This window comes from Amborella trichopoda, chromosome 13, assembly GCF_054954075.1.
Source record: "Amborella trichopoda isolate Santa Cruz 75 chromosome 13, AtrichopodaSantaCruz75HAP2 v2.0, whole genome shotgun sequence".
In the NCBI taxonomy this organism is placed as follows: domain Eukaryota; kingdom Viridiplantae; phylum Streptophyta; class Magnoliopsida; order Amborellales; family Amborellaceae; genus Amborella; species Amborella trichopoda.
In genome coordinates, this window is record NC_142348.1 from 89,961 (window position 1) to 102,835 (window position 12,875).

At 34.9% G+C, this 12,875-nt stretch overlaps 1 protein-coding gene and 1 long non-coding RNA gene across 2 annotated transcripts in view; both read right to left on the reverse strand.

Annotated features, from left to right (window-relative positions):
• LOC110007044 (histone-lysine N-methyltransferase ATXR2-like) overlaps positions 1 to 12,476 on the reverse strand; it is a 32,968-nt gene extending 20,492 nt beyond the window's left edge. Inside the window, exons 1-3 of the mRNA XM_088856020.1 lie at positions 12,376 to 12,476; positions 10,563 to 10,650; positions 10,320 to 10,439 (exon numbers count right to left, since the gene is read on the reverse strand). The gene's annotated coding sequence lies outside the window, so the exon portion shown is untranslated. The remainder of the gene's footprint in view (positions 1 to 10,319; positions 10,440 to 10,562; positions 10,651 to 12,375) is intronic.
• On the reverse strand, positions 7,152 to 8,251 carry LOC148778922 (uncharacterized). Its single transcript, XR_016047620.1, has 3 exons — positions 8,195 to 8,251; positions 7,631 to 8,062; positions 7,152 to 7,498 (listed from the first exon to the last, which is right to left on the reverse strand). It is a non-coding gene; the product is annotated as an uncharacterized LOC148778922 (long non-coding RNA).
• Positions 12,477 to 12,875: the final 399 nt, after the last annotated feature.

Sequence of the window (12,875 nt, forward strand, 5' to 3'; positions counted from 1 at the left end):
GAATATATTCACATGTCTAACTATTTTATTCTTCTATTGTCATTCTTCCGTTGTCAGGCTCCACTTACAGGCTCAACAAAACCTGATATGTTATTGCAGAGGAATATAGGCTGATTAAATTTTTCATCATGCACATAAAGCTACCAAAGGTGACACCATAAATCATTGAGGAGACATGAACAACCAAACAGACACACATGAGTTCATCATTATTCCTTTTTCAAAGACTATTTAACTCATGATTATGATTAGGTACAATGACATATCAAACAATAGATAATATCAAAGGTTGTAACATAAGGAACTGTCAAAACATACAAACATTTTAATGGAATTACATGAAAACAGATATTCTAACTGCTGTGACTTTTTTGTTTTGGCGAGGTCCATAGTTGTTCATTATGAACATGGGCAACCCATCTTAAAAGGAGACTGGGTTACACTCCAACTAAATATATATAAACTTAACAGTTCAGATTCACTACTCAAGAAGAATTGTGAATGACAAGAGAAGAATATATTCACATAGACATATAATCACATAAAATGACATATATTCACAATATATTTACATAGAAGAATGCATTCACAATATATTCTATGTGAATATATTCACATAGAATGACATAGAATGACAACAGAATAATATATTCACATGTCCAACTACTTTATTCTTCTGTTGTCATTCTTCCGTTGTCAAGCTCGACTTACAGGCTCAACAAAACCTGATATGTTATTGCAGAAGAATATAAGCTGATTAAATTTTTCATAATGCACATAAAGCTACAAAAGGTGACACATCATAAATCATTGAGGGGACATGAACAACCAAACAGACACATGCGTTCATCATTATTCCTTTTTCAATGACTATTTAACTCATGATTATGATTACGTATAATGACATATCAAACAATAGATAATATCAAAGGTTGTAACATAAGGAACTGTCAAAACATACAAACATTTTAATGGAATTACATGAAAACAGATATTCTAACTGCTGTGACTTTTTTGTTTTGGCGAGGTCCATAGTTGTTCATTATGAACATGGGCAACCCATCTTAAAAGGAGACTGGGTTACACTCCAACTAAATATATATAAACTTAACAGTTCAGATTCACTACTCAAGAAGAATTGTGAATGACAAGAGAAGAATATATTCACATAGACATATATTCACATAGAATGACATATAATCACATAAAATGACATATATTCACAATATATTTACATAGAAGAATGCATTCACAATATATTCTATGTGAATATATTCACATAGAATGACATAGAATGACAACAGAATAATATATTCACATGTCCAACTACTTTATTCTTCTGTTGTCATTCTTCCGTTGTCAAGCTCGACTTACAGGCTCAACAAAACCTGATATGTTATTGCAGAAGAATATAAGCTGATTAAATTTTTCATTATGCACATAAAGCTACAAAAGGTGACACATCATAAATCATTGAGGGGACATGAACAACCAAACAGACACATGCGTTCATCATTATTCCTTTTTCAATGACTATGTAACTCATGATTATGATTACGTATAATGACATATCAAACAATAGATAATATCAAAGGTTGTAACATAAGGAACTGTCAAAACATACAAACATTTTAATGGAATTACATGAAAACAGATATTCTAACTGTTGTGTCTTTTTTGTTTTGGCGAGGTCCACAGTTGTGCATTATGAACATGGACAACCCATCTTAAAAGGAGACTGAGTTGCACTCCAACTAAATATATATAAAACTTAATAGTTCAGGTTCACTACTCATGAAGAATTGTGAGAATTTAATTGATCCAGACATTTACTGATCACATATTCGTCGTGCACTACTGATGATGAAACCATGATCCATCCAAAAAAAGATTCAAGTATATAGGAAGTTGCAGATCCCAAACAAGAACATCAGAAGAAAGCCCAAAGAGTAAATGCATCCAATTTTGCATTGATAGAGAGGAACTGGACTTTTAGCAATTCACAGTCAACATCATATATGGATCTAAAACAATTCTCGTTAAATGGGAAAACTCAAAGTGGGTGAAAGAGTCCCTTCCCCAGACTTTAGTGACCTTGCAAAACTCCCTAAAGGAAACCTTTGAGCATAAGTTAGCAATAACAATTCAAGTCCCAACCAAAACACACTAAAGAACATAAGAAACAAGACTCAACTCCCAAACTTCCTCTCAATGATAATTACAAAAGGGATAATTGTGAACAATCTCATATCAATGGCAAAAGCTCAGACACTACCGTAATTGCATTAAGCAGCAAACAAAACCAATAAAAAATGTATCCAACCTGAGACACTGACCTACAACTGTTAGATATATGGTATCCAACATGGACAAGAATGACAAATTCAACTGTGAATTTTTTGAATATGAACTATCAATCTGTTAAAGGCATGATCCAAGAAAAAGGGAGAAAACAAAAAATCACATACTAGTTGATATTTTTAAAAAGTAACTATGACCTCAGGAGAGGGAATTTAAATGAAAGCCATAATCAATATAAAAGGTAAGGTCAGCAACCAAACTTATAAACTGCTTTACATACTTGAGGTCAACTCCCATAATTTGTGGATTCAATGGAAGATACTCAATCACCTATAGAATGAATCAATGACAACATCAAAATCAAAATCAAAATTTTCTCTTTAACCAAAAATAACTAATAAGTAAAACTCAAGCAACAAAAGGACTGTTTCCATGTATGTAACTCCGAAACAGCAACCATCATTAACAAATCACAGAATTTGGACAGAATATATATGGATCAGAGGCGAAGTTACTCCATCTTATCAATCCAAGAATCCCAAACATAAATATTGATGATTATTCTGGAAGCTTACTACGTAAGGCCACCAGCCTGCATATACAGACTGTTGATGGAGAGAGGTTAGGTTTTCGGGCTTACGTGACGGATCCATCTTGGTAGTGAAGGACTTGAAGGAGAAAACGAGACCAAACATGAGCTTGTGATCCTGTTGTGGACTAAGGGTTTTGAGGGGACAAAGCCATTCCCTGTAAAAGAGGCAAAGCCCATTCCGATTTGATTTAGAAGGATACAAGAACATGCTAAAATACAAGAATTAAATTCTGGATAGTTTTTAATTTATATTTCAAATATATTGGACGAATTACCCTTCAACATCATCACAAGAAAAAAATCAACACCACACTTCATACATATTAAAAAAATGGGGAGCGTAGAGAGAGAAGCAAACACAATTATCAGACTAAGATCAAGCAGAGACTAATGACAACTAAGGATTATGTTTAAGTTTTCAAGTTTCTAAGAAAGTTGAGAAGATTGCTTCTCTGCTTGTGTTAGAGTGAGAATTGGGACCATCTTGCTCTCGATGAGCTCTTCTCCTGTAAAGGCCACCAAAATAGTTTCTCCTTTTTGGGTGGCTCTCGTTGTTGAGCTCGCCATCTTCGTTTGAAGTACCCTTCGCCATTTTCTTGATTGTAAAAGTAGAAGAAAAAGATTAATGGATTTCTGATCAATGACTAATGAAGCCTTATGGTCTAAACTAGAGGAAGATATTTGAAAAGATTCGTGCTGGCTGGTTATGTGATCAAGAAATGCATTGAGAGAGATGGATCAGTTTCTGATCAAGATACGCAGAGAGAGAAAAGAGAGTAGATCAATAGATTGTTAATGGGGACGTGAATCAATGAAATATGGATTGGCCCTCACCTAGAACTTGAGTAAGGAGTAGTTTTGGGATTTATCTAGAGTAAAATTTGAGAGTGAGAACCCATTACAGTATCTATATAAGACTATGGCTACATATATATAAATATGTATGAATTAGATTATTTCAAATCAAAAATATCTATTTCTAAAAAATATCTATTTCTATTTCAAAATTTATATTTCTATCACATATACATGTGTCTCTTCCATAATGTAAACCATCCGCATCTTAGTCACGTTTTTGTTTTTCTCTAAATTTTTATGTGGTTTTCTCATTTTTTAGGCTTTGGAGCTAGCCGATTGTGAGCTCAGCTCGGCTTATTTTGGTTTGACTCGGCTTTTTTTGGCTATAATCAACTCGGCTCAGCTCCCATCAAATCGGTTCATAATAAATTCTCTTGAGCTGAGCTGAGCCGATATAAGTTGAGCCTAACCAAAATAAGCCGAGCCGAGCCAGCCAACTCTAGCCAAAATCGAGGCCAACCAAAAAAACCCAAGGAAAAACAGAAAAATTTTAAAAAATCAAATAAAAAAAAAACAATTTGTAAAAAATAATAAACAAATTCCTATTAAATAAAAAATCAAATAAAAAAAACAACCAATCAGCCAATTTACTGGTCAGGGGTCAATTTACTGAGCTGAGCCGATATAAGTTGAGCCTAACCAAAATAAGCCGAGTCGAGCCAGCCAACTCTAGCCAAAATCGAGACCAACCAAAAAAACCCGAGGAAAAACAGAAAAATATTAAAAAATCAAATAAAAAAAAAAGCAATTTGTAAAAAATAATAAACAAATTCCTATTAAATAAAAAATCAAATAAAAAAAACAACCAATCAGCCAATTTACTGGTCAGGGGTCAAACCGCTTCAGGGCCATGTCTAATTAACCATTCCGGAACACCAGAAAGAGGAACAATCTATTTGAGAGAGTGAAATGAAGGGGAGAGAGATGACTCGTATCAGTTCACATTGTAAAGCCAAGAATTGGGATATAAAAACCCTAATTAACTTCTACAAATTTGAAGATTGTCTGTTTGTAATTTTTAGACAACAATTTGTAGCTGAAACGAAAAAAGAAAGTTTAATTTGGGAATAAAAAATGATGTCTAAAATTTGCCTATGTTATAAAATTCCACAATTTTGTTATATTAAAATTTCACTGAATTTCGTTAAAATTTCACTGAAATTCTACAAATTTCAGTGAAATTTGTAGTAGTTTTTTTTTTTTTTTTTTGGTATTTTCACTATTTTATTTTTCTCATTACCTCGACTCGACTTATATAGGCTTGGCTCGGCTTGTATCGGCTCGGCTCGACTTACATCGGTCATTCTTCTGTTGTCATTCGATACCTGAAGACTTTCCAATCCCCATATGTTTTCATTTAGCATGTGTCCAATTGTGTCTAAGTGTCTAATTATTTCAGGTAGTACCTGAAGATCAACGCAGGGCTCTCTATCCACAGCTCATTCTTTCAAGATTCTATTCTTCTGTTGTCATTCTATTTTATTCTTCTGTTGTCAGGCTCAGACTTACAGGCTCAACAGAAGAATAAAATAAGTCGAGCCTGACAACAGAAGAATATATTCAAATAGAATGACAACAAAAGAATATAATCACATAGAATGACATATATTCACATAGAATGACATATATTCACAATATATTCACATAGAAGAATGTATTCACAATATGATCTATGTGAATATATTTACATAGAATGACATAGAAAGGCAACAGGAGAATATATTCACATCTAACTATTTTATTCGTTTGTTGTCATTCTTCGGTTGTCAGGCTTGACTTACAGGCTCAACAAGACCTGATATGTTATTGCAAAAGAATATAGGCTGATTAAATTTTTCATCATGCACATAAAGCTACAAAAGGTGACACATCATAAATCATTGAGGGGACATGAACAACCAAACAAACACACATGAGTTCATCATTATTCCTTTTTCAATGACTATTTAACTCATGAATATGATTAGGTATAATGACATATCAAACAATAGATAATATCAAAGGTTGTAACATAAGGAACTGTCAAAGCATACAAACATTTTAATGGAATTACATGAAAACAGATATTCTAACTGCTGTGTGTCTTTTTTTTTTGGCGAGGTCCACAGTTGTGCATTATGAACATGGGCAACCCATCTTAAAAGGAGACTGAGTTACACTCCAACTAAATATATATAAAACTTAACAGTTCAGATTCACTACTCATGAAGAATTGTGAGAATTTAATTGATCCAGACATTTACTGATCACATATTCGTCGTGCACTACTGATGATGAAACCATGATCCATCCAAAAAAAGATTCAAGTATATAGGAAGTTGCAGATCCAGAACAAGAACATCAGAAGAAAGCTCAAAGAGTATATGAATCCAATTCTGCATTGATAGAGAGGAATTGGACTTTTAGCAATTCACAGTCAACATCATATATGGATCTAAAACAATTCTCGTTAAATGGGAAACTCAAAGTGGGTGACAGAGTCCCTTCCCCAGACTTTAGTTACCTTGCAAAACTCTCTAAAGGAAACCTTTGAGCATAAGTTAGCAATAACAATTCAAATCCCAACCAAAACACACTAAAGAACATAAGAAACAAGACTCAACTCCCGAACTTCCTCTCAATGATAATTACAAAAGGGATAATTGTGAACAATCTCATATCAATGGCAAAAGCCCAGACACTACCGTAAACGCATTAAGCAGCAAACAAAACCAATAAAAAATGTATCCAACCTGGGACACTGACCTACAACTGTTAGATAATGGTTTCCAACATGGACAAGAATGACAAGTTCAACTGTGAATTTTTGAATATGAACTATCAATCTGTTAGAGGCATGATCCAAGCAAAAGGGAGAAAACAAAAAATCACATACTAGTTGATATTTTAAAAAAGTAACTATGACCTCAGGGGAGGGAATTTAAATGAAAACCATAATCAATATAAAAGGAAAGACCAGCAACAAAACTTATAAACTGCTTTACATACTTGAGGTCAACTCCCATAATTTGTGGATTCAATAGATACCCAGTCACCTATAGAATGAATCAATGACAACATCAAAATCAAAATCAAAATTAAAATTTTTTCCTTAACCAAAAATAACTAATAAGTAAAACTCAAGCAACAAAAGGACTGTTTCGATGTATGTAACTCAGAAACAGCAACCATCATTAACAAATCACAGAATTTGGACAGAATAGATATGGATAAGAGGCGAAGTTACTCCATCTTATCAATCCAAGAATCCCAAACATAAATATTGATGATTAATCTGGAAGTTTACGTAAGGCTAAGTGTTTTAATCAAAGTGGCAAAGATGGATTAGGTGTCCAAGTGTTTTGATGGCTGCTATCTCAAAAAATGGTGCATGGAACCCCCTAAACAAGCGCTCAATTAGCAAAAAAGAACGAAAAAATAGCTAACCAACTTCTCCAAATAACCTCCCAATCTAATATGCAGAATTTTGTGAAATAAGCTATAAAGCATAGAATTGTCATGATGGCAGATACCATGCCCTGATTTTTACCATATTTGCAGCATCATTTGACATTGTAGAGATGAAAAACTAAGGCAGTTATACTAGCAAAGTAGCGACTGGAGATTAATTTTTCTTTCCATCCCTCCTGCATCTACGCACAAGAATACGATTTTCGAAGGCCAATGGATTTCAACATGAAGTTGTACCTTAGTGAGCGGTGAACTTAATTTCTGAATGACATCAATTATGTGATCGGACTTCACAGCCTAAAAAGAAGAAAAGGCACAAAAGCACTTTGGTGAATAACCTAAAACCTAAACATTTCAAATCTTTTGAGCCTATGCCCAATCTAGCTAAAAATCTGCAATTCACCAAATACAATACAAAAAAGACAATACCCATGTCTGGTTCTTAACTCGATCAAAGACCGATGGATCCAATCCAGGGAATCTAGCATTTTGAAACACCACGCATGCACATCAAATCAAAGTGCTATTCCATCAAGAAAATGCATCCATATCAAACGCACGCACTAAATCACTCTCTATCTTTCAATTATAATACGAGAATGAAATAAACATCCCACTAAGGAATTGAACTTATCAGCAAGGGAGATTCTTGAAATTTGACTTCACGCTAGTATCTAATTTCAAGGCATACATATACTAGCAAAGTAGCGACTGGAGATTAATTTTTCTTTCCATCCCTCCTGCATCTACGCACAAGAATACGATTTTCGAAGGCCAATGGATTTCAACATGAAGTTGTACCTTAGTGAGCGGTGAACTTAATTTCTGAATGACATCAATTATGTGATCGGACTTCACAGCCTAAAAAGAAGAAAAGTCACAAAAGCAATTTGGTGAATAACCTAAAACCTAAACATTTCAAATCTTTTGAGCCTATGCCCAATCTAGCTAAAAATCTGCAATTCACCAAATACAATACAAAAAAGACAATACCCATGTCTGGTTCTTAACTCGATCAAAGACCGATGGATCCAATCCAGGGAATCTAGCATTTTGAAACACCACGCATGCACATCAAATCAAAGTGCTATTCCATCAAGAAAATGCATCCAGATCAAACGCACGCACTAAATCACTCTCTATCTTTCAATTATAATACGAGAATGAAATAAACATCCCACTAAGGAATTGAACTTATCAGCAAGGGAGATTCTTGAAATTTGACTTCACGCTAGTATCTAATTTCAAGGCATACATATAGTTGACCCGAAAACTTTTGCAAGTTAGACCCAGAGAGTGCAGCCATCAAGTGGATTTTGCATGCCAAGACCATGAAGGATCAAAGTGGCGAAGATGGATTAGGTGTCCAAGTGTTTTGATGGCTGCTATCTCAAAAAATGGTGCATGGAACCCCCTAAACAAGCGCTCAATTAGCAAAAAAGAACGAAAAAATAGCTAACCAACTTCTCCAAATAACCTCCCGTTCTAATATGCAGAATTTTGTGAAATAAGCTATAAAGCATAGAATTGTCATGATGGCAGATACCATGCCCTGATTTTTACCATATTTGCAGCATCATTTGACATTGTAGAGATGAAATACTAAGGCAGTTATACTAGCAAAGTAGCGACTGGAGATTAATTTTTCTTTCCATCCCTCCTGCATCTACGCACAAGAATACGATTTTCGAAGGCCAATGGATTTCAACATGAAGTTGTACCTTAGTGAGCGGTGAACTTAATTTCTGAATGACATATTATGTGATCGGACTTCACAGCCTAAAAAGAAGAAAAGGCACAAAAGCAATTTAGTGAATAACCTAAAACCTAAACATTTCAAATCTTTTGAGCCTATGCCCAATCTAGCTAAAAATCTGCAATTCACCAAATACAATACAAAAAAGACAATACCCATGTCTGGTTCTTAACTCGATCAAAGACCGATGGATCCAATCCAGGGAATCTAGCATTTTGAAACACCACGCATGCACATCAAATCAAAGTGCTATTCCATCAAGAAAATGCATCCATATCAAACGCACGCACTAAATCACTCTCTATCTTTCAATTATAATACGAGAATGAAATAAACATCCCACTAAGGAATATAAGGGGTTTGGGCCAATCAGGAAAACGGCAAAATATTCGTCAATTTGTTTCACAGTATTCTCCGTCTCTTCTTGTTTTGGTGGAACCAAGCTTCCTTCTCCCTCTCTCTCCCAAATTCGGAATATTTGAGGTTTTCCCCTGCCAGTGGTTAGCTCTGGATGCAATGGGACCTTCTGGCGGTATCTGGGTCCTCTGGTACCCATCTCAACATGCCTTAGTTGCCTCTCACATTGGCAAGTTCTCTGTCACAGTGACCCCTAGCTAGGATCATAGATTTCCTCCATTGGAAGTGTATTGTGGTCTATGGACACATCAAAGCGTGTGAGACTGGCCTGCCATGTTAATAAAAAATCCTATTTCTTTTATTCCCTGTTTCACACACATGCAAATGGACAAACAAACATTTATATTATTTGATCACATCCGCACCCACAGACTCACCATGCTTCAGATGGTAATGAAATCCAAGAAACAATTCTTTATCAGACGAGGGGTGCTCCATCATGATAAATTCATGCTTGGTATCACGCTATTGAAGGTTTACTTGAATACTTCTACTTCTTGATTCTAGAACAACTAAAACTAGCTATACTAATATATAATGTCCTTGGATGTCATTTAACATATACCTGAAACAGGTTCCATAAGATTTGTTTCTTGTTGATCAATTTTCTTTAGAAATCTCTACTAATGATTTAGTGCAAAAGATATGAGTTAGAGATATCTCAAAAAGATCTAAGGACATTTGGTGATCTCTCATATTATTGCATATTTCACATTAACTGTGAACTGCGCACAATAAATTATGTATAATTTAGTAGTGCTCTAAATGAACATTCAGATATTTCCATATTACATGTCCATGCATGTGCTTGTGTGAACAATGATCCTATGATTTCATAGAATGTTAATTCTCTATGTGTGTATCTTTCACAAGACATATACAACAGATACAAGAACTAGATTGTAAAGGATCAAAGGTATTTGTATACTAAAGAATAGGGACTACTCGTGTAACATTTCCATTGGCAAAGATTATGACAGCATGTTGCAAAGGCAACACCTCTCAGGCTGCAATTGTCTCCTGGTCCATTATGTTGCTGAGTGAGGCAGCACCTTATGGGAAAGTCTGCAAGCACAATTTAAATATGAAATAAAGAATGCGGGGATTACCGAAGCCATGAATGCTGAGAAAGTTATCTTCACATGCATTCCCTAGTTAATTATTGGGTGACAAACTGAATTTGCTAACCTGTGGCAGGACCACATAGTTGTTTCCCAATTGCCAGGTAAGAAACACCCCGTAAAAGTCTACACATTATTCAAGTCCAAATCATCAACTGCAATAGTTAAGTTAGACATTAGATGCGCAAGGGCGATGTAAACTGGCAATATTCAATAAATACATCCATACATGTAATGCTAAATATTGTCTGCTTATCATGTTAAAAGTGTTAGAAAACCAAATGAGCTCCCATTGAAAATAGCCTTCATTATTTAATAATGATTATGTATGGAACTCAAGGCCCCTGCAAGGTCCCTGAGCACTGGGCCCTCTAGCACTATTACAACGCAATTGTTTAATGAACTTTCAACATGCATGAGCAATTTGAGGCTGGACCAATGCGACCCATGGAAAAAGCATTCTGCCATTACTGACGTGGTTATAGTATAAAAACTCGACAGTCCTCTTAACTTGATGGTGAAGCCTTTCAACAGATTGCTATGAGGTAAGGGACCATAGCTAATGGATTATGGATGATTGAAGTACTTCATGAACCCACATCTTAAAAGGGAGCCATGATTCAGCAGTTGGAGCTCATTGCAAAAGAAATTCTTTCACCTTTGTATATGATATTCCATCATTTCACGGAGACAATCAGGTATGTTGTCTTTTGATGAGTTCTTTTGTGCTTTGAATGGATACAAGTTGTATCATAGCATAGTGGCTAAACTTCTCAAGATGAATGTTATAGTTTCTACTGTTCCAAGATGGGTTGAATCTGGAGGGTGAGAGAAACCATTATCTCTCTCATCAATGTGGCTGGATTTGAACTACTATGAGTTTAAATAGTGTATTATGCACAGTCATGGTAATATTATGGATGGGAGGTTTCCTAAATACTGCATGTTTATGTTCTTATGCAAAATATTTTCATTATTATACGATATAGGTGTTATGTGTATATGACTTCTATTCGATAACTTGAAATATATTTATATCATTATACATAGATTATACATATCATTCCATAAATAAAAAATCTACAAAGAGAATCAAAGTCACATGTAAAAAAAAGTGGCTTCAAAAGCACATATTTCTCAGAAACTTAAAAAAAAAAACCACAAACAGAAACAAGAAAAGGTCCATTTAACTCAAGGAAGGGACCTATGTCAATGGAAAATAAATCTTGACTCGACAAGAACAAGACAACATGGAATTGGCCTCCAGAAATAGATTGAAATTATAAAATCTTACTCAGAAATTGAAGAAAGAAGCTACAAACAGAAACAATAAATCTTGACCCAAGGAAGGGACCTATGTCAAGGAAAAATAAATCTTGACTAAACCCCAAGAGGCCCTTTACAGCTAATAGCCTAATATGGCAAATAAAACAATCAAGTGGCAAAATCCTCAAATAGAGGATTAGAGTCCCCATCATCTCATGTGCGTTGCTAAGGGAAGACTCTATTGGATAAAAATGAACAACATGGAATAAGTCTAAGGTACCAAATGTTGTTATCAAAGAAAAAGAAATCAATGAAGAGAAAAACAAAAAATGTGAGCAGGATTCTAAACTCCATTAAAATCAGATACCTAAATTTACAATTTCATCAAGAATCACAAATAACTACATAAATCATAAAGAAGTGTAGGAAAGTTAATTTGTGGTTTATCACAGAGCAGGGAAAATGGAGAAATCAATCATGGATAAAAGTTAATACTATAAAGTATCACCCAAGAAATAACGAAACAAGATCAAACCCTTAAACAAGTGAAACCTTAACTTCCTAATTCCTGGAGAGTTTCAAAATAAAGAGGCTACGAAGCACAAATTTCTTACGTATTGTTGCCATGAAGAAGGTCTTCTTGGAACCATCTGCTCACGAAGAGGGTGATGCCTCTCTTGCTTTCATTGAAGCAGAGGAAGAGCAAAGAAAAAGATGTAGCCTGCAAAAAAGAAAAAAGCAACAAATTCACATAACACTTACACTTGGTGATTGATAGAGAAAGCGAGAAAGATTGACGCTCCTTCTCACAGAGCGAATGGTGATCGAGAGAGAGACAGAGAGAGCATAGAAGGGTTTTTCGTAAAAATATGGTACCGTTTAGGAAACTAGTCGTTTAGGATGTAGCCGTTTAGGAAAGAGCATAGAAGGGTTTTTCGTAAGACTAGGGTACCGTTCAGGAAACTAGCCGTTTAGGATGTAACCGTTTAGGATGAGAGAAGGAGAGCATGGGATATAGCTGTTTTGGAAAGTAGTCGTTTGATAAAAAGCTAAAGGAAACATCGACTTAACGTTATGTAACGGATAGTGTTTTTTAGTGTAATTAATGTGTCCC